Raw genomic sequence first — 19280 nt, forward strand, 5'->3', positions numbered from 1 at the left:
GACGGCATGAACAAACTAACCTGAAATGATCTTTTGTCACTCAGAATGAGTCATGTATTGATATGCAGGATGGGACCCATTTGAGCAGGAAGTATGCCTAAGCATTTTAATCTACTTTTAAACTTCTACCTTAATTCAAAATTGTACATCTCTAAATGATTATACTGTACATAGAGTACAGTTTCCAAAGAAAAGACATGTTAAAATAGTGAACATCTGCAGAGACATGGTTAAATGAGCAAAGACAATTTGAAAGCATTTGCTGTCCTAATTCCTAGCAAGTTGACAGACAATGCCCCAAAACTCTCTATCAGATCCAGAATAAACTAATAAGCTAATCAGAGCATAACAAGTCTTTGCTAAGTGATTTCATAAGAGAACTATACGTATGTTTAAGCAGCACTCTTGGGTATTTCTCACTAAATTTGCAAACTCATTCTGAGAAATATTGTTAAATATTGGTAAATCCATGGAGTATACTATTCTCACTAGTGATTAGGGCTCTAGGGTACAGAATAAAATGAAGAGGTATATAATTTCCCCCTGCGAACTCACAAATAATGAAGTTCTTTCTAAGTGTCTGCTCAAAGTTTCTGATCTTTAAGCTGTAGCATTGAGGTTCCATTTACCTAGTTATTAATGAGGACTCTTTAGGGACTTATGACCATGAACAATTTGGTCATAGCTCTCTTAAAATGTTAAAAGTTCTTTTCTTAGGAAAAATCCTTTAGTTCAAGAATTTGTTGAATAGCACGTTTATGAGGCAAATCCAGAAAACTCTGTAGGAATACTGCAATTTGCTAACCAAAGTTATTATGTCATGCCTAAGGGAGCTTGTAATTCATGAAGCTGTCAGGATTCATAGCAATCAGTAAACAGAAAAGTATTCTCATAAATAAATACTAATAATTAAGAAATATAAAAAGTGGGTTTCAAAATATCTAGTGACGGTACAAGCATTTGAGTTACTTTCATCTCCTTTGAGTGTTTTTTTTTTCTCTTAGAGAATTATAACCTGTATCAATATCATGCCCAAATATAAGAAAACCTTCTAAATCAAATTAACAATAGCAGATAAAGTCTATTTCTGTATAGACAAAATAAGAATCACAGTAGAACAATTCTAAATAAATGACGGCTCTCTGTGTTCTCTAAATTAATAAAACAAAAATTCAAAAAAAAATTTAGAAAAATCTATCAAGATATTCCTCTCCCCCTCCTCCTCTTCCTTTTTCTTCTTTCATTTTAGTTTTAAATTCAAGTTATAATCCAAGAAGAAATACATATTAGTCCATTTTCATGCTGCTGATAAAGGCATACCTTAGACTGGGCAATGTACAAAAGAAAGACGTTTATTTGGACTTACAGCTCCACATGGCTGGGAGGCCTCACAATCATGGTGGAAAGTCACATCTATGTGGATGGCAGCAGGCTAAGAGAGAGCTTGTGTGGGAAGACTCCACTTTATAATATCCGTCAGATCTCCTGAGATTTACTCACTGTCATGAGAACAGCATGGGAAAGACTTGCCCCCATGATTCAAGTACCTCCCACCAGGTCCCTCCCACAACACGTGGGAATTTAAGATGAGATTTGCGTGCGGACACAACCAAGACATGTCAAAATATAAACCTTTCTTCCCTCTACAATTATATACAACTTAATTTCATAGCTTTTTTACATTTTAATTATTCAAAACTTAGAATGGTAAAAAGGTATTAAGACTTTTTTGCTATTAATAAATTAGTAAATATTATAGTTTTCAAACTTTTTCTTTTTTGAGAAGGAGTCTCACTGTGTCCCCCAGGCTGGAGTGCAGTAGTGCAATCTCAGCTCACTGCAAGCTCCACCTCCCGGTTTCAGGCCATTCTCCTGTCTCAGCCTCCTGAATAGCTGGGACCACAGGCACCCACCACCACGCCCCGCTAATTTTTTTTTTTTTTTTTGTATTTTTAGTAGAGATGGGGTTTCACCGTGTTAGCCAGGATGGTCTTGATCTCCTGACCTCGTGATCCCCCATCTCTGCCTCCCAAAGTGCTGGGATTACAGGCGTGAGCCACCATACCTGACCCAAACTTTTTCTTTATGTTTATTCTTCCTTATTTAAGGAAAGAGGAAAAAAATAGATCATATCATGTGAGAAATTGAAAAAAAAAAAAAAAAAACAAACCTAAACCTCTCCCTAAACATGAAAGTTTTCTTCAAAAGATAGAAAACTCTCTTAGAAGTATATTTAAGCAGTCACAGTCAGAGTTGTGTCCACTTCTACCCACTGGTACTTTATACAATACATCTTCTTGAATTCTCTAAAATGATTCTAATTTTATTATTTCTCAGTGTTCTACTTTTGAATCATCAGAGAGCATTTTCATCTAAACTATTTCATGACTGCAAATATTTAGAGAGTAAATTCATTTCCAGTCCATGGATATCAGTTTTCATGCTGAAAATCATCCAAAGCATGTCCAAGTTAATTTATTTTCCTGTTTTTGACACAAGGTGCCCATCTCTATGAGGAAAGTTGGCTAATGACCAATTTACAGAGTTTATGCTGTGAACAGCCCATACTGCCTTTATATTTTGCCTTTTTCCAAAGGATGGAAGAATCTAAAAAAATAACCCATCATAGAGACAAGTACATTTTATAGAAGAGAGATATACCTCACTGGCATTAAAAATCATGTCTAAAACCTGTAACTTTGTTCCATCTGGTGAAACAACTTTACATTCTTCTCCACAGGCCAGTGATCACTTTGCTGCAAGCTCAGGAAGGATGTTTCTCACGAATGTGATAAACTTCCTCTTCACTATTGACTCTTCTCTCTCTCCCTTATCTGAAAAGACAGAGAGGCTTCCTTAACCTATACATACACATAAAGGAACATGCACATATGGTTTAAAGGGAGAACTAGGCAATTTGGATGCACCTGAAATACAGACCAATTCAGCATGTCCAATATTCATTCCAAAAATGTCATATTCTCATTATTGCACCAACTTCCCTTTCCAGAAGGCTTTTACTGTTATTAGCGTTACCATCTTATCAAACAGAGAGTGAGCACCACAGGGAGGAGGTAGCATGTTTACTGTGTTCACCACTGGAATCCCAGCACTCAGCACAGAACACTGTTGCCTTACACACAGATGATCTTCAACAAAGTATTGAATGGCAGACCAATTTTCTTAGTCACTCAGACTTAAAACCTTCTCAACATAGAAGTTATGGTTAGATAGCAAGACCATTGACCCTACCATCAAAAAGCGTGGTTTCGATTTTAGAGTTTAACATTATATAAATGCTTGACTTCAAGCAAACTGCTTACCCTCAATAGAGCTGAAAATTTGGGGCATGGGAGAATGGAGGCAGTCAAGAGAATTAATTCATTGAAATATTCAAAAATATTCATTGACTCTAAGATTTATTCTCTTCCTAAATGCTCCACATATAGGCAATAGGTCAATATAGTTTACCTTCAAAATGTTATTTGTATCTATCTGTTTTTCCCTCTTCCTGTTGCTAATCTCCTGAGAGCTGGCTTGTACTACCTCAGGTGTCAATTAACAAATTTTCCGTAGCACAGCAGAACAATTTTCCTTAAGCTTCTTTAGGCATGATGATTTTACAATGCTAGCATGCACAAGAACCTGGGATGCTTGTTATAAAGACCCATTCCCAAGACACATCTCCACAGACTTTGATGTGGCATGCCCAGGATTCTCCAGCTGCAGTAGGTGGTCTGCAGAGGACATCCTGATAAACTTTTTTTTTTTTTTTTTTTAAGAGATGGAGTCTCTCTCTGTCACCCAGGCCAGAGTGCAGTGGCGTGATCTTGGCTCACTGCAACCTCCACCTCCTGGGTTTCAAGCGATTTTTTTCTGCCTCAGTCTCATGAGTAGCTGGAATTAGAGGTGTGCACCACCATGTCTGGCTAATTTTTGTATTCGTAGTAGAGGTGAGGTTTCACTATGTTGGCCAGGCTGGTCTCAAACTCCTGATCTCAGGTGATCCACCTGCCTTAGCCTTCCAAAGTGCTAGAATTACAGGCGTGAGCCACCGTGCCTCACTGGACGCTGAGAAGTTTCTTCACTGCGGTGAGCAGTAAATAGGCTTAAAAAGGCATCCTCAAAAATATGAATATTTGTAATCGAATTATGTGTATGTACATTATGTGATGAAGCCTCCGTTAAAAATTCCTAAACTACCAAATGCGAAGAGCTTCCAGGTTGGTGAACACATCCCTGTGCTGGGATGCACACATCCCAGGGGCACCGCAACTCCACAGCAACGGAAGCTCCTGAACATGAGACTCTTCCAGACCTCACACCATGTATCTCTTCACCTGACTGCTCATCTGTATCCTTTCCCATTTCCTTCATAAAACTAGTAAGCATTAGCAAATATTGTGTTTTGTGAGTCCTTTCAATAAATTATTGAACTTTGATGGGGGAAAGGTTGTGGGAATTCTTGGCTTTGTAGCCAAGTTGGACAGAAGTGTGGATACCCTAGGAGTTCATTATTTGCTACTCGGGTCTGAAGGGCCTTGTAGGACCGAGCCCTTAAGCCGATAGTTAATGTCAGAATTGAATTATATTATAGAATATCAAATTGACAACCAGAGAGTTGGGAAATGGGTTACTGCAGGGGGGAAAATCCCTATATATTGGGTGTGAGAGGTGTTGTGAATAGAGAAACAGTTTTCCTTTCATTATATTGCCCCCTACTACTAGAATGAGTGCTTCTAGAACACATTCTATGTGGAAGAATAGAAATAAAACATCCAGAACATGTTGGAAAAACGGGAGTCAGCATGTGACAAGGAGAGGGAAAGAGGTTCTGTGAGAGAAATAGCCCACAAGCAATTATTTCTCATGTTCCAAATGACATCTGAAACTCTTGCAAGAGAATCTATTAGGACCGAAAGTGTGTCACTATGCAACAAAGCAGCAGTAACACATAGCACAGGGAATATCCTCTCACAAGCAAAATGCAAAATAAGCTGGCAGCAATATATAAGCTGGTAAGAATATATATTTGATAAGGATCATAGAAGCTACAGCAACTTGAATACATTTTTTCAATCACTTACAGATATTTTAAGGGGCCACATCCTATAGAATCCCAGCTTTTCAGTTATAGTAATCAAAGGAGCAAAATATTAACGAGTGCCTACCTTATATCTGCAGAATGATGGGCCAGGCACCATGGAGGAAAAAGAACCAAACAATCTGCTTTGCAGGAGTTTATTATCTAAAGAAAAATTTAGAAAAGTGAGAATGTTTAAAAAATATAAGAGCACACTTAATGGTAAGCAACATACCAACACACAGCACTGTGTTGTGACATACAAAAGCATTTGATTGAATGAAGGATTGATTGAACTGATTCTTGGTCATTAGCTCACTCTCTCCTCTTCCCACATGAACCCTTGGATACTGATTCATTGTGGTTTACTTAATTTTTAAAATGTAGAGTATGTAAGATTACTCACGCTTTTCCATTCATCATACTTTCATCATCAATATGTTAACAACTCTTTTATCTCATTTTATCTTTATTTTAGTATATTGCCCCTTTTATAGTTCTCCCTCCTTTTCACCCTTCCAACCTTCCATGTAAGTGGTTATTTAACTACATTGGTTCCTTGAAAATTAGAGTGTATTTTATATGTGCTTTTAATTTGCATAAATGATAGCGGTAGTATCTTGTTTCTTGCTATTTTCATTCTTGCTAGTGTTTTTGAGATTAGATGATTCCATGCTGTCAAATGTAAATCTAGCTCATTGTTGCTAATGGTTCGTAGTATGCCAACATTCTGACATATACATACACCTCCTTTTACTTGGTCATTCCATCAGGTTTCCTGCTATCATAAGCAACGCTGCTGTGAAAATCCTCCACAAAGTCCTATGATTTTTCATGAGCTGAGTTGTAGCATCAAGCTATGCTTATTTTATTAGGTAATTTCAGCTTCTCTCCAGCATCACTGTAGTATTTTAGATTCCCACTAGCTGTGTGTATGGATCCCCCTTCCTTTCGACATATTTTCCTGCCTTCTAACTTCTGCTAATTTGGTGATTATAAAGTAATATTTTATAGTTTTAATTTTAATTTTTATTTATGTACGTAGCAGTGAGTTTGAGAATCAGTTTACATATGTATTACCATTCACATGAATTTCCATTCAACTACTGTACTCATTTTTATAAATTTTCAGTCCTTTTATTTGGTGAATAGCATGTGTTTTTTTAATGTATTTTAAATATTAAACAGTTCTCACTCTTGTAAATTCCATGTTAAAGCTTCCTATAATATGTTTTATTGGATATAAAACTCTTCTTTCGATTCAGTCAAATTCCCTAATGAAGTTTCTGTTTATTTTTGTTATTTTGTTTCTTTATTGTTATTTTTATGCCTGTGCTTTTATGGATTTTTTAAAAAAAGATATCCTTTTCTAGCTCAAAATAGAATATGCCATTCTCCTACATTCCTTTTCTCCTCTTCCTCTTCTTTTTTTAATACCCAGATTTGTCAAATGTTTGTTTTGACAAGAAAGGCAATTAAAAATTCAACTTCATCACTGACTGTCATCATTATATAAAATAAATGAATATTTTAACACCATATTACATGGAGAAAATTTCATAATAATGATAGTCACTTACAGGTGAATAAATTTTATACTTCAAAAAACTTTCCATATCTGATATTTTTCTTCTCAGTTCGCACACACTAGTTTATGAACCAATAATTGGGACCCACTGAATTAGGACATTCTCCACCTTAGAGCAGAGATGTGGGTGAAGGGACCTTGCCTAAGAATGAATGGAAGCCAAACAACTTTGATCAAGTGGATGTCTGGTGCTCTGCCAGGGGTTGGCTCAAAGTAATCTCCAGGTAGCCACTGATGTGCTTTCTGACACTACAAATTAGATCTGTCTCTTCTTGGGTTATATACACATGGAATCATAGTCTCTTTACTCTGTGGTGTCTGGGCTTTTCTGCACAGAATATTTTTGAGAGTCATCTATGTTTTTAGTGTATCAGTAATTTATTGTTTTTATTGTTGAGTAGTATACCACTGAATGAATATACCACACGGAATTTATCCATTCACCTGTTGATGAACATTTGGGCTGCTTCCACTTTTTGGGCCATTATACACAAGGCTACTGTGAGCAGTTTATACAAGTCTTTGTATAGACTTAGGTTTTCATTTCTCTTGGGTAAATAGAAGTTGACTTTCTGTGTTATATCAAAGGGTATGTCTTACCTTTTCTTGTACCTTCTTTGTTGAGTGACACTGAATATTTATAGTTCTTGTTATTTGGGGAAATATTTTGCTAACCACTTTTTTCACTGTTATTTAGTGATTTTGATTTTGTAAGTTGATTTTGTACCAGCAAATGGACAGACTATTTCATTAGTTATAATAATTTATTAGCAAGTTTGCTTTTGTGTTATGCCTAGGAGTTACAGACATAGACTATTAGTACCACGTGGTGCAGATATAATTGAGGGAAAACTCACAATCTTGTGAACTACCATTATTCCCTAGCTTAGGCAGTGCAAATTTGGATTGCATGGGCCATGACCAGTGTTCCAATAGAAAAAGACCTTGCTCCCTGCAACACTCTACACATTGATAGAGACAAAGGACAAGGAACTATTATCACTACATTTAAAAGGAAGCTCTGATAGAGGCAGTCATGTTTTTAGAAAGGGGGCCTCTGAAAATCAGCAACTGGATCTGCATTGAGTCTCTTCCTGCATTGAGCTGCTCGGACCTGCTCAGTCAGCTCTCAAAAGGTCAGCTATGCAAACTGCCTCCACAGAGAAAAAAAACACATATGCAGACGCACCCAGATGTGTACTCCCCAGTTTGCTATGAAGCTAACCTGGAAATAACAGTAATTTTAATTCTTTCTCTCTGTTCTTTCATACCTACTACTTGTTTTTCTTGTCTTATGTTTGCCAGTTCCAAACATATATGCAACATAGCAGTGCTATCATATATACACATTATTTCTAAACTTAACAAAAATGCATATAAATATACCATATTATATATTTATTCTACCTTTTTTGGTAATATTTTTTGATATCAGGCTAAGAAAGTTTCCTACCAACCCTACCTCACTAAGAATGTCTTCTGGTATATTTACTGAAATAATTATGAGATTCTATTTCCAAAGGGCCATGAACTATCTTGTACATGTGTCAAAATATTCTTTGTTTCCTGGTACAAACTCTATTTGATCATGATATATTTTAAATAAGCAATTAAATATATATAAAAGAAGTAAAGAGAAATAAAATCTTAGATTTGTTAAGCTCAACACTTTTAAAGGATTCTCACATTTTTGTTTACATGTGAAGTCAGCCTATATTTTTGTATACTTGAACTACCATTTTCTGGTTTAAAGACCAGGGTTAGTGAAGGATTAAGTAAAATATAACCATTGTCTCATTGCTGTTTTAAAACAAGTAGACAGATACCAAAAAAAAAAAAAAAAAAAAAAAAAAATCTACCTAAAAAGGCTTCTCTGAGAAATAGAACCAAATTAGAAGACAGTGAAGAACAGGTTAGCTTAACATGTCAACTCTTATTACAAGAAAAAAAGGAGAGAAAATCTAGCTTTTATATAAGCTCAATTTAAATAACAATAGTTATAGTAATAATACAATCCTTCTACACTCTTGGAAGAAAACCAACTGTTGTAAAACATATATCAAAGAAAGGACTGCACAGGCACAAAGATAGCCTAGGCTCCCTAACTTATTCCCATATTACAGCGACCTGATAATAGAAAAACTTGGAAGTATTGGCCTAATATTTTCCGAAGGTCGTTGTAGCATCCCAAAGTAGGTTATTAGAGAAAAACTTGATAGAATGAAAAGAGAGAATAATGTAAACATGTTTCTTCTAAATTTTATATAAAAATTTAAATATTAACCTACATATTTTAAGACATCTTAAGTATTATACTATATGATAATTGATCCCTCCACTGACTCTAATCAGAGTCAGTGAAGGATACAAACCAGGTAATTGTATAGTGTTGCCTTAGCTGTTCCACCAACTAATTGGCCTCCTTGCTTGGAAAAGAAAAAAGAGTCTGTGAAGTGAGTGGTGATGGAAGAAATCCAGACAACCTGAAGCTCAGGCTGTTCTTTCTGCTTTTTTTAAAACCCAGGAGGGTTGGCCCTACCTAGAGGCAGCAGGAGAAGAAGTCAAAACTTATACCAGTTTCACCGAGAGCTGTCCAGTTTTCCTTTTCTACTTCGTGTTTTGGATTAACTTATTTGTGATAAGAAGTTTCTGTGCCTTGAAAATTTCACAGTACTCCCTTTTCAACTGCTGATCCATTGCCTTTCTGTGGGAAAAAAGAGAAATGAGGAAGCAGGTTTTTAGCTAACATTTTAATTTTCTCTAGTAGTTATTAGAATATTCAAGTAATGTCATTATTCTCATGCAAAATTTGTGCTTTCATAAATAAATCCTTCAAGATTTTCAAGTTGAGGGAAAGTTAGCGATTATAGCCTCATGGTTCTTGTTCTTTATTATAACTGTGCTAAATCCTCTATCTATATGCATTTTGTAGTATTTACATCTTCTGTCTTTACTCTTGATCAGGTTTACTAGAAGTTGTGTGTCTTATTTTACTCAAATAACTGAGTTTTGTTTTATTTAGCCTCTCTACTGGATTTTTGTTATTCTTTGTTTTTAAAATTTGTACCTATGTAATCATTATTTCTGTCCTTATACGTTTGGCTCTGATTAATTTTTTTCTAGCTTCGTGATTTGAATATTAATCCCATTTATTTTTTCTTCTGCTTGTTTTGTGATGTATTTAAATCTATACATGTCTCTTTAAGTAAAACCAGACATTTATCCTGCAAATATTGGCCTATAGTCAAATAGTATGTGCATTAGCTCTAAGAATTCCATAATTTCTCTTATGATTTTTAAATAAAAGCCATTTAGCAAAATGTTACTTAGTATTCAGCCATATGGGATGGTTTTAGCTTTTCCTTGGACTTATTTCTAATTGTATTGCATTTTAATGTGAGTCTATATGGTATTAAATAATTTGATTATACTGAGGCCTTTCTCTGTGACCAGTATCCGGTCCGTTTGCGTAACTGTTCTTTGTCCGTAAAAAGAATTTCTATCTTCTGTTTGAGTCTACAAACTTCTATGTATCTATTCATTTAAGCTCAATAATTATGTATATTTTTAATCTGCTTGATTTAACAGTTTCTGAGGTTTGTGTGTTAAATTCCCCTGTTAGAATTGTTGATTTATCTATTTTTCTCCATAGAGTCACAGGTTATTGTTCTGAATACATAGTACTAGGTATGTAAATGTTCATGATTATTATGCCTATTATTCCTATTACAAGTGCCCTCATTGTCCTTTATGATTCCTTTTGGCCTTAAATTCAATATTAAAACCATTAATCTGACTGTTGGAGGGAGAAGGTTGCATTTACCTACTATATCTTAAGCTATTTTTTTCATTATTACTCTACTTATATTCCTTTGTTTTAGATATCACTTTTAGATAAATATTGCTGTTTTTAATCATACTTAGAAATATCTCTTAATCTTTGAGATAATCTTGAGTTAATAAACATTTATTATAACACTAATAGCCAGATACATATTTCTGCATTTTATTTTATATTTACTACTTACTCTCTATTTTTTTTTCATTTCAACTTGCCTCTGATCTTTTCCTTCTCCCTCCCACCATTCATCTCTGTCAGGTTAGTACCATTCCATAATTTTATCTGTGGATTATTCTTTATTTATTTGTGTTGTAGTCACTTTTTATTTAGAAAATAAACCTTACCAAATTATATGTTCCTACCTTCTGTGTTCATCTTTTTTCTTACTGGATTACTCTATTAGTTTGAAATGGTCTGGGTGGAGATATCATAAAGCCAATTGATAATGACTTACTTTTTTTTTTCTCATCTAAAAAGATGCTTTGCGTTTAAGGGGCTACTGGCAACAACTCATCAGTTTAACAATATCAGGGTCAACATTTCTGCTATTCTCTTTTTGCTTCCTCTTCTTTGCAAAGTGGCTCCCATACCTCTTGACATCACTTCCGTGTTCAATTCTTCCCCTTTTACCAGTTGAAACTTTTTGGGAAGCCCCACAGCAGGCATATGCTTATATCTCATTAGCCAGGACTCCCTTGTATGTCCTCCTCTAGGTACAAGAGAAGTGAGTAAAATGAGTATTTGCTTAGCCAAATTCTATAATATATATAATTTAACGTTAACAAGAAGGAAGAAAGAGATATGTTTAGCCAACCAAAATGTCTTACACAGGTACTTCCTCCAATGTCTAACTACAATGTGCCTACATTTGGGATTGCTTGGTGGCTCTTAATGAACACTTTCAAGAACCTCTTAAACCTTTCTGTGATTCACAGAAGTGTTAAGGCATTATTTCTCTCCTTTCATCTACTTTTTCTTCATCTGTGCCTTTTTAAGGCAGATACTGACACATTAATTTCACTCTCTGTATCTTTTAACTGTTCTCAGTTTTCCAAATCCTTATTTCTTCCCACTTGCTGCAGCACATTTCAGCTGTATTAATTCTGTGATTCAGTTCATCCACTGACTGATGGTGATAATTATGGGTTTTACACCCATTATCTTCTAAGGGTTCTTCTTCATGAATTCTTGTTACTGTTTCTTTTTACTATTAGCCTCAGTTATCTCTCTGAGAATATCTTGGGTTTTCTTGTTGTTGTTGTTTTTACTTTATCTCTTTAAAGCAGTTTTAGGTTCCTAAGAAATTAAGAGGAAGGTTCAGAGACTTCCCATGTGCTCCTTCCCCCGACACACACATCATTCCTCACCAGAGTGGTATATGTGTTAAAATTGATGACTTGCATTGATAAATTATTATCAACTAGGGTTCAGAGTTTACATGAGAGTCCACTCTTGATGTAGATTCTGTGGGTCTGGACAAATACATACTGATGTGTATTCCTCAATGTAGTATCATACACAGTAATTTCATTGCCCTAAAATTCTTCTGTGTGTTACCTATTCAACCCTCCCTCCAGTCCCTGGCAACCAATGATCTTTTTACCATTTCCATAGTTTCACCTTTTTCAGAAGTTTTACCTGTTCCATACAGTGGAATAATGCAGTATGTAGCCTTTTCTCATTGGTTCCCTCCACTCAACATTTAATGGTTTCCTTATGTCTTTTTATGACTTTATGGCTCCTTTTCTTTGGTGGTGAATATATTCCATTGTCTGAACGTGCCACAGTTTGTTTATCTATTAACTTACTGAAGGACAACTTGTTGCTTCCAAGTTTTGGCAATTATAAATAATAAAGCTGCTATAAACATCCACATGAAAGTTTTTGTGTGAACATACTTTCAAGTCATTTGGATAAATACCAAGAAGAGTGAATGATAGATTGTACAAGAAGAGTAGTTTAGCTTTATAAGAAACCATCAGAATTTATCTCAAAGTGAGTATACCATTTTGTATTCCCACCAGGAATAAATGAGATTTTCTGTTGTTCCACATCCTTGCCAGCATCTGGTGTTGCCAGTGTTCTGGATTTTTGCCATTCTAATAGATATGTAGTGGTATCTCATTGTTGTTTCTATTTGCATTTCCCTGATGGCATATGATGTGAAGCATCTTTTCTATGCTTATTGACATCTGATATCTTCTTTGGTGAGGTATCTGTTAAGGTCTTTTGACCATTTTTTAATTAACAAATGTGACTGTACTGCCTCTAATCCTGATTTCTGTACTCTCAACTGGTGATGTTGGTTTCTTTTCTCATCCTAGTTCCTTTATCTATACAAATAGTATGCTACCTCTTTTTTAATATTGTAAAACTGAAAGATAGTATGTGCATAAGCATCTGCTATGTAGAAGGAAACTGATACTAGTTTCCCCTTCTTCCATCCAATCAAAATCCTGCCCCAATCAAATATTATTTCTTCACTGAAGCCTTTTTCTATTATTGGAATCTTTACTCTCTTCTTCTAATTAAGAAATCTTAGATATTTCGGAACTCATTTTTATCAAATAAAAATATGCTACAACTTTAAATCATCTTAGAAATCTGTTAGGCTTCACTTATTTTAGTAACATGCATGATCACTGACTAGGTCAAAAGCAGAGTAGAAATAGAACCCAAATATTAACTCAGTCCACTACACTATGCATAATTCAATAATAAATTGCATTCTTTCTTTTGAAAAGACTGCTGCTTAATGTCATTTGTGTTGCCTCCACAACCAAGCTATAAATTCATCAGGATGGGGTATCCGTGGCCAGAGGCCTCTCAGGACAGATCAGACATTTTGTAATGATGCCTGAAATAAACACTCACCACCTCGATGAGCCACAGGTTCAACTCCTGGCAGAGATGTGTATCCTTATTGATGAGAATGACAATAAAATTGGGGCTGAGACCAAGAAGAATTGTCACCTGAATGAGAACATCGAGAAAGGATTATTGCATCGCGCTTTTAGTGTCTTCTTCTTCAACACTGAAAATAAACTTCTGCTACAGCAAAGGTCAGATGCTAAGATTACCTTTCCAGGTTGTTTTACTAATACTTGTTGTAGTCATCCATTAAGTAATCCAGGTGAGTTTGAGGAAGATGACGCCCTTGGAGTGAAGCGAGCAGCACAGAGGCGGGTGAAAGCTGAGCTAGGAATTCCCTTGGAAGAGGTTCCTTCAGAAGAACTTAATTATTTAACACGAATTCACTACAAAGCTCAGTCAGATGGTATCTGAGGTGAACGTGAAATGGATTACATTTTGTTTATGAGGAAGAATGTAACTCTGAATCCAGATTCCAATGAGATTAAAAGCTATTGTCACGTGTCAAAGGAAGAAATAAAAGAACTTCTGAAAAAAAGCAGCCAATGGTGAAATTAAGATAATGTCATGGTTTCAAATTATTGCAGAGGCTTTTCTCTTTAAATGGTGGGATAAATTAAATCATTCGAATCAGTTTGTTGACCATGAGGAAATATACAGGATGTGAATACGTAGGTGAAGGATTACTGAAAAATTTCTCTACTTAACAAACTTAGAATGACTTTTTTCATTTAAATTTAGTTCTCTATCATCAATGTATTATATACACTGATACTTTACAACTTGTGTGTAAAAAAATAACTTATAACTTTGTATAACACCCCCTGTATATGTGTTCTGTTTCCAAACGACATTTGTGAGAGATTATTGTAAAATAAGAGAGAGCAAATAAAAATGTAACCTGTGCAACACATGCTTATGGAAAATTTGAACAAATGAGTGAAGCCCTGTGTTTTTAGTAAGCTGTAATAAACATTTCCGGAGCACTCGCAGAGCACTTTTTATTTGCCAGGTGCTTTAAGTATCATTAAATTTTCAGAGTTCAGAAAAATGTGCAAAGGAAAATATTGCTTAGCTCCTTCAAAACAGTCCTAATTAACTTTCATATTAACAGATTAAACTACCAGAGCAGGTTCAAGGAAAACTAAATGATATGAACCCTAATTTGTATCATTCTAAGTTGATTGTGTGGTTTATTCATTCTGGAAATACGTTGATACTTAAAGTCAGCCATTGCTTTTGATAAGTGATATTGATTAGGTTAAATCTTCTTTTAAATAGTATTTGCCAATTAGCAAAGTCTGTGTTTTCAGAATTACAGTGGGCACAGAGGTGTTCATAAAATGGGAATGGAGTCCCATTCAACAAGAGTTGCTTAACCTTGACAATGTTAACATTTGGGCTGGATAAAATCCTTGTGTGTGGGGGTCCATCCTGTGCATTCTAGGATGGTGAGCAGCATCCCCGGACTGCACACTGGATGCTGTTAGCATCCCTCTCCCATGACACCCACAATTATACCAGATGTTGCCAGATGCCCCTGGGGGACACAGTCAACCTCCAACTGAGAACCACTGTTCTACAGAGTCAGGCAATATTGTAGGGAGAAAAAAATAACAATGACAAAGGCCAGTGTTCATGTTCAATGGATTGAGATTATGGAATGTGTATATTAATGTTAAAAATTATATCTTGATCAATGTACTTTTATAAACTTGCCATAGATATCTCAAATTTGAAATCTCACCACAGCTTTATTATTCTTAAATGCTGTATGATAATAAAAAAAAATCTATTTCTTACAAAGTTAAAAAATTCATCAGGATATTCATTCATTCATTCATTCACTCATTGACTATTTTATCTATCAATTAGTTATTGATCATGAACATAAACCAGGCATTATTCTGAATGAATATACAAGAATGAAAAACAAACAAAGCAAGTATCAAGTTTTATACATATCCAATTATAGCATGAATCACATACTGAGCACATTATTACTCAATCCTTACTTGTTTGATTGACCTTAACAGACAATTGCATATAGCGATAACTAAATAAGCAGTATTTTATTATTTGGATTTCAATGTGAAAAAGACAATTAGTTTTTCCTCCAATGTCTAGTACTTTAGTCTCTGCATTAAGATACTTTTCTTTTTCTTTTAGGATAATTTCTCTCCCAAGAGATATCTTCAAGATTTCAGCAACTTCATTGATAAGTTCTTCTCAACAAGACATGTCCAGATGTCTGAATCCCGGGAATTAGATAGCTTGAAATGAAGCTTGGGATTCTTGATAAATATGAAAAACAGAAAAAGTCACTTAAAGGGGCAAGAATATGTAAAAAGGTTTCCATATCTCATATCATATGAGAAATGTGCTGAAAATGATAAATATTTTCACTAAAACTGATTATAATTCAAGATGCTATTAGGGAAACAGATTTAATTGTGTTTGTCTTAGACAAATTAGTTTTGGTTAAATGAATCTCTGGTGGATTGGACCAGGAGAGGTAGTACGAAGCATCTTTATTGTAAGGACCTCAATGAACTTCAGATATTTGGAAAACTGAGGTGGCAGAAAAATCTGGTATTTGCGTCCTGCACAGGTGAAGAGTGCCTGGTAAAAGAAGTACCTGTGTACTTTCTAAGAGCAGAACAATCTGCTGAATCATGAAAATCCTAAAGACAATTTTTTTCTTTTTTAATCCCGAGGTGGAAAAAGGGAGACGGAGCTGTACAATAGAAAGATTCCAAGATTGAAAACATAGGCACAGGTGTGCACCCATTGTGTAGCAGGTATCTCCAGAGACTATCTAAATTCTGGTTCTACTTTTGGGAATTAATGTCTTCACCTGTAAATTGTGGCATCTGGCTCATAATAGAGGCTTAGTAGCCGTAGCTACTACTACCATCACCTTCATCATTACCACCACCAACAAAAAAGATGAAAGAGACAGTGAAGCTATTTAGAATAGTGGCTACATGATTAAAAGTTATCTTGCACAGGTGAAGAGGTATGTATCATTGCTTGCGTAAGGTTTATTTTAAAGTTATCAATTATCAAAGCCAGAATTCTCAAAGTCCAAGGTCCATACACTGGATGCAATGTTTTGCATCTTTTCCTGCAGCCACAGGATGGGAGTTTTGCCAATGTGTTGACAAGGGCCTCTGACATTACAGCATCCCATAGTGATATATTGCAGACCAGGCATTTCACTACTTTACGAGCAGAATCTGCTTCAATGTAGCAGCAGCTGAATTTGCAGTTCACAAAGAAGACTGGAACAAACATGGCCTGCAATGTTTATTTTATGTTCATTTTATTTACCAAAAGGAACCATGCTCAGTTTTCCCAAAATAAGACGACATTGACAAGTTCTTACATTCAGCATTTAATGAGTAAATCCATAGTCTACGTGAATCCCATTGTCTTGAAAGTGAGGGAAATAAAACCACCGAGGGCCTCATTGACTTCAGAATTATGAGAAGTCCCTGACTATATTACAGACTATTTATCCAAATAAATTTCTGATTATTCCACAATATGTCAATTCAAAGTGCCTACACACATGCTTCAGTTGCTCCTTGGGGGCCATTTTTCTACATACAACGTGTTCCTGGAAAATATAGAACATGATGAAAGAGCCTTGCTAAGCTGAGCAAGATGGGTGTGTGGGTGGGCAGATATTCTTTAGGCATTCAGGAAATTCTGAACATAGAGCCTGAGCCACTTAAAAACTGTAGACCAATAATGCATGCGTGGCTGTCAGTGAAGGCCTGGTATGACAGAATTAAGCAGTAGCACTAAAGAAATCTGAGCATCTTCATTTGGGCACTTTTTAAGCACCTCAGACTAAGTGAGTTAAATTGTTGTTTTGCTTGGAAATATTTGCTTGGAAATATGGTGATTATTGTTTTGCTTGGAAATATGAACTGAGCAGCTGTATTTTTATTTAAAAATTTTTTATGACAAAGGTTATATGGGTTTATTGTATAAAAACAAATATAAACAAAAAAGTTGAAAAATAAACTAAAGCCACTAATCAGTATGATCATTTTGACATATGCATATCCAGATTTTTTTGTATTTATTCATTCAACTTTATTTAAATGTTACCTGCAAGCCAGGCATATCTCCAAGTATTAGAAATGCAGGGAAGATAATATTTTTATCCATAGGTGATATGTATACATATTTTTAACAAAAATTGCAATCATAGAGAGTACATACATTTTAACCTTACTTTTTGTCAGTCAACAATATCATGTAAATTCACAGAAAGACATAAACTTAAAAATGTAATTTCAGTGGTTATCATTATATTGAATGGCCATGCAGTAGCTTATTTAACTAATTTTTTTTTTTTTGGCATTGGAACTAGTTTCTAATTTTTCCTCTATTAAAAATATCCTGATCAAGATGTTTGTAAAAACTGTCCACGTTGCATTGGATAAATAATTAAATGTAAGTTTTATGGGTCAAAAACATGGCAGTCATGTTTTTAAGGTTTTAAGCAGGTTCCAAATGTCCTCCAAAAATATTTGTCCAAGTTGTATAATTCCTAAAAGGACATGCAAGTGCCTATTTCCTCACAACTTTGACAATCTTAGTAATTTAATAAAAAATTATATTTTATGAAAAGAGACTATCTTATTTAGTTGTATTTTCCCTGTCTTTGATTACTAATTGAACAGTTTTTCATAAGGATATTGCCTATTTGTATTTATTATTTTTTTGTTTTCTACTGATTTTTAAAAAATTTTCTAAGATAAATTGTTAGAGGTTTTGGGGTGTTTAGGATAAATAATTTATGCTTATTTCCTTTAAGAAAATAATACCTGAGATTGGAGAATAAAATCACTGAAGAGTTTAAGAAACAAGCAGACAAAGTAAAGAATCTTCATATCCAAGTTCACATTGTAAAATGTCCAGGACATCAATAAGTCGATGCAGAACTGAAGTGCATAGAAGGCTAAGACAATCCATGGGGCGTGGCTTCTCTGATACAAGGGGACATGCTCGGTGGGACTGGTTGTCCAGCAACCCAGCTCCCCTCTGTTACAGGCTTCTTAGCAGAGGTGGCCAATGAAGGTCTCTGGAACTTCATTCTCTCATTTCTAACACAAAGGTAGACAAGATGATGCTTTTCCCTCTAAAATTCTAGAGAGCCAGATACAGAAGAGGTAACGAAGAGAACAGAAGAATAGGGATACAGCATCAGAGTTGGAGAAACATAGATAACATAGAGAGGGGCACTTCAGATAGAAATGCAGTGTGCCATCACGTAGAAATGTGGAACAGCATGGGACACAGCAAACAGTTGGGTGTGAGCTGAGAGGTGCAGGAGATGAGACTATGGAGAAAACCAGCATCTGATGATGAAGGACCAAAGAAGAAAGATAGGAAGATATGGCTTTAGACTTCATTCTGTAATTAGGAAGAGAATTACTAAAGAGTTTTAAGTGAACAAGTCATATAAACAGATTTAAGGAGTTTTTTTTTTTTCTTTTTTTAAACTAACTAAAAAAACAAAGCAAAAAAAAAAAAAAAAACAAAAAAAAAAAAAAAAAAACAAAAAAAAACAAAACTTTGGCAGTGATACGAGATCTGATTAGAAGCCTGGAGGAAGGGCTTCCAAGTTAAAGGCTGTCTATTGCAAAGTCAGTAGAGAAATAACGTGGGCTGGAACTAAGGCAGTGGTACAAACTGCAAATTATGCTCAAGACTAAAACTTCCCCCTAAAGTGAATACGATTTTCTGGAAAGATAATGCTAATAAGAATAATAGGGAAAAAATAATAATAGGGCAAAATTTTAATAGCGATATTAACTCCTTAACATTGCCATTGATCAAAACTGATAAAGTGTTCTCCCTCATTTCATATTAGTTAT

General features: G+C 35.0%; 1 long non-coding RNA gene and 1 pseudogene across 1 annotated transcript; one reads left to right on the forward strand and one right to left on the reverse strand.

The window, feature by feature from the left end:
* Positions 1–2014: 2014 nt before the first annotated feature.
* LOC105492594 (uncharacterized) lies at positions 2015–11462 on the reverse strand. Its single transcript, XR_011609531.1, has 4 exons — positions 11103–11462; positions 9246–9375; positions 5172–5248; positions 2015–2834 (listed from the first exon to the last, which is right to left on the reverse strand). It is a non-coding gene; the product is annotated as an uncharacterized lncRNA (long non-coding RNA).
* A 1736-nt stretch (positions 11463–13198) lies between these two features.
* On the forward strand, positions 13199–14050 carry LOC139357093 (isopentenyl-diphosphate Delta-isomerase 1-like; annotated as a pseudogene).
* Positions 14051–19280: the final 5230 nt, after the last annotated feature.

The sequence above is a fragment of the Macaca nemestrina genome, chromosome 11 (assembly GCF_043159975.1).
Source record: "Macaca nemestrina isolate mMacNem1 chromosome 11, mMacNem.hap1, whole genome shotgun sequence".
NCBI lineage: Eukaryota > Metazoa > Chordata > Mammalia > Primates > Cercopithecidae > Macaca > Macaca nemestrina.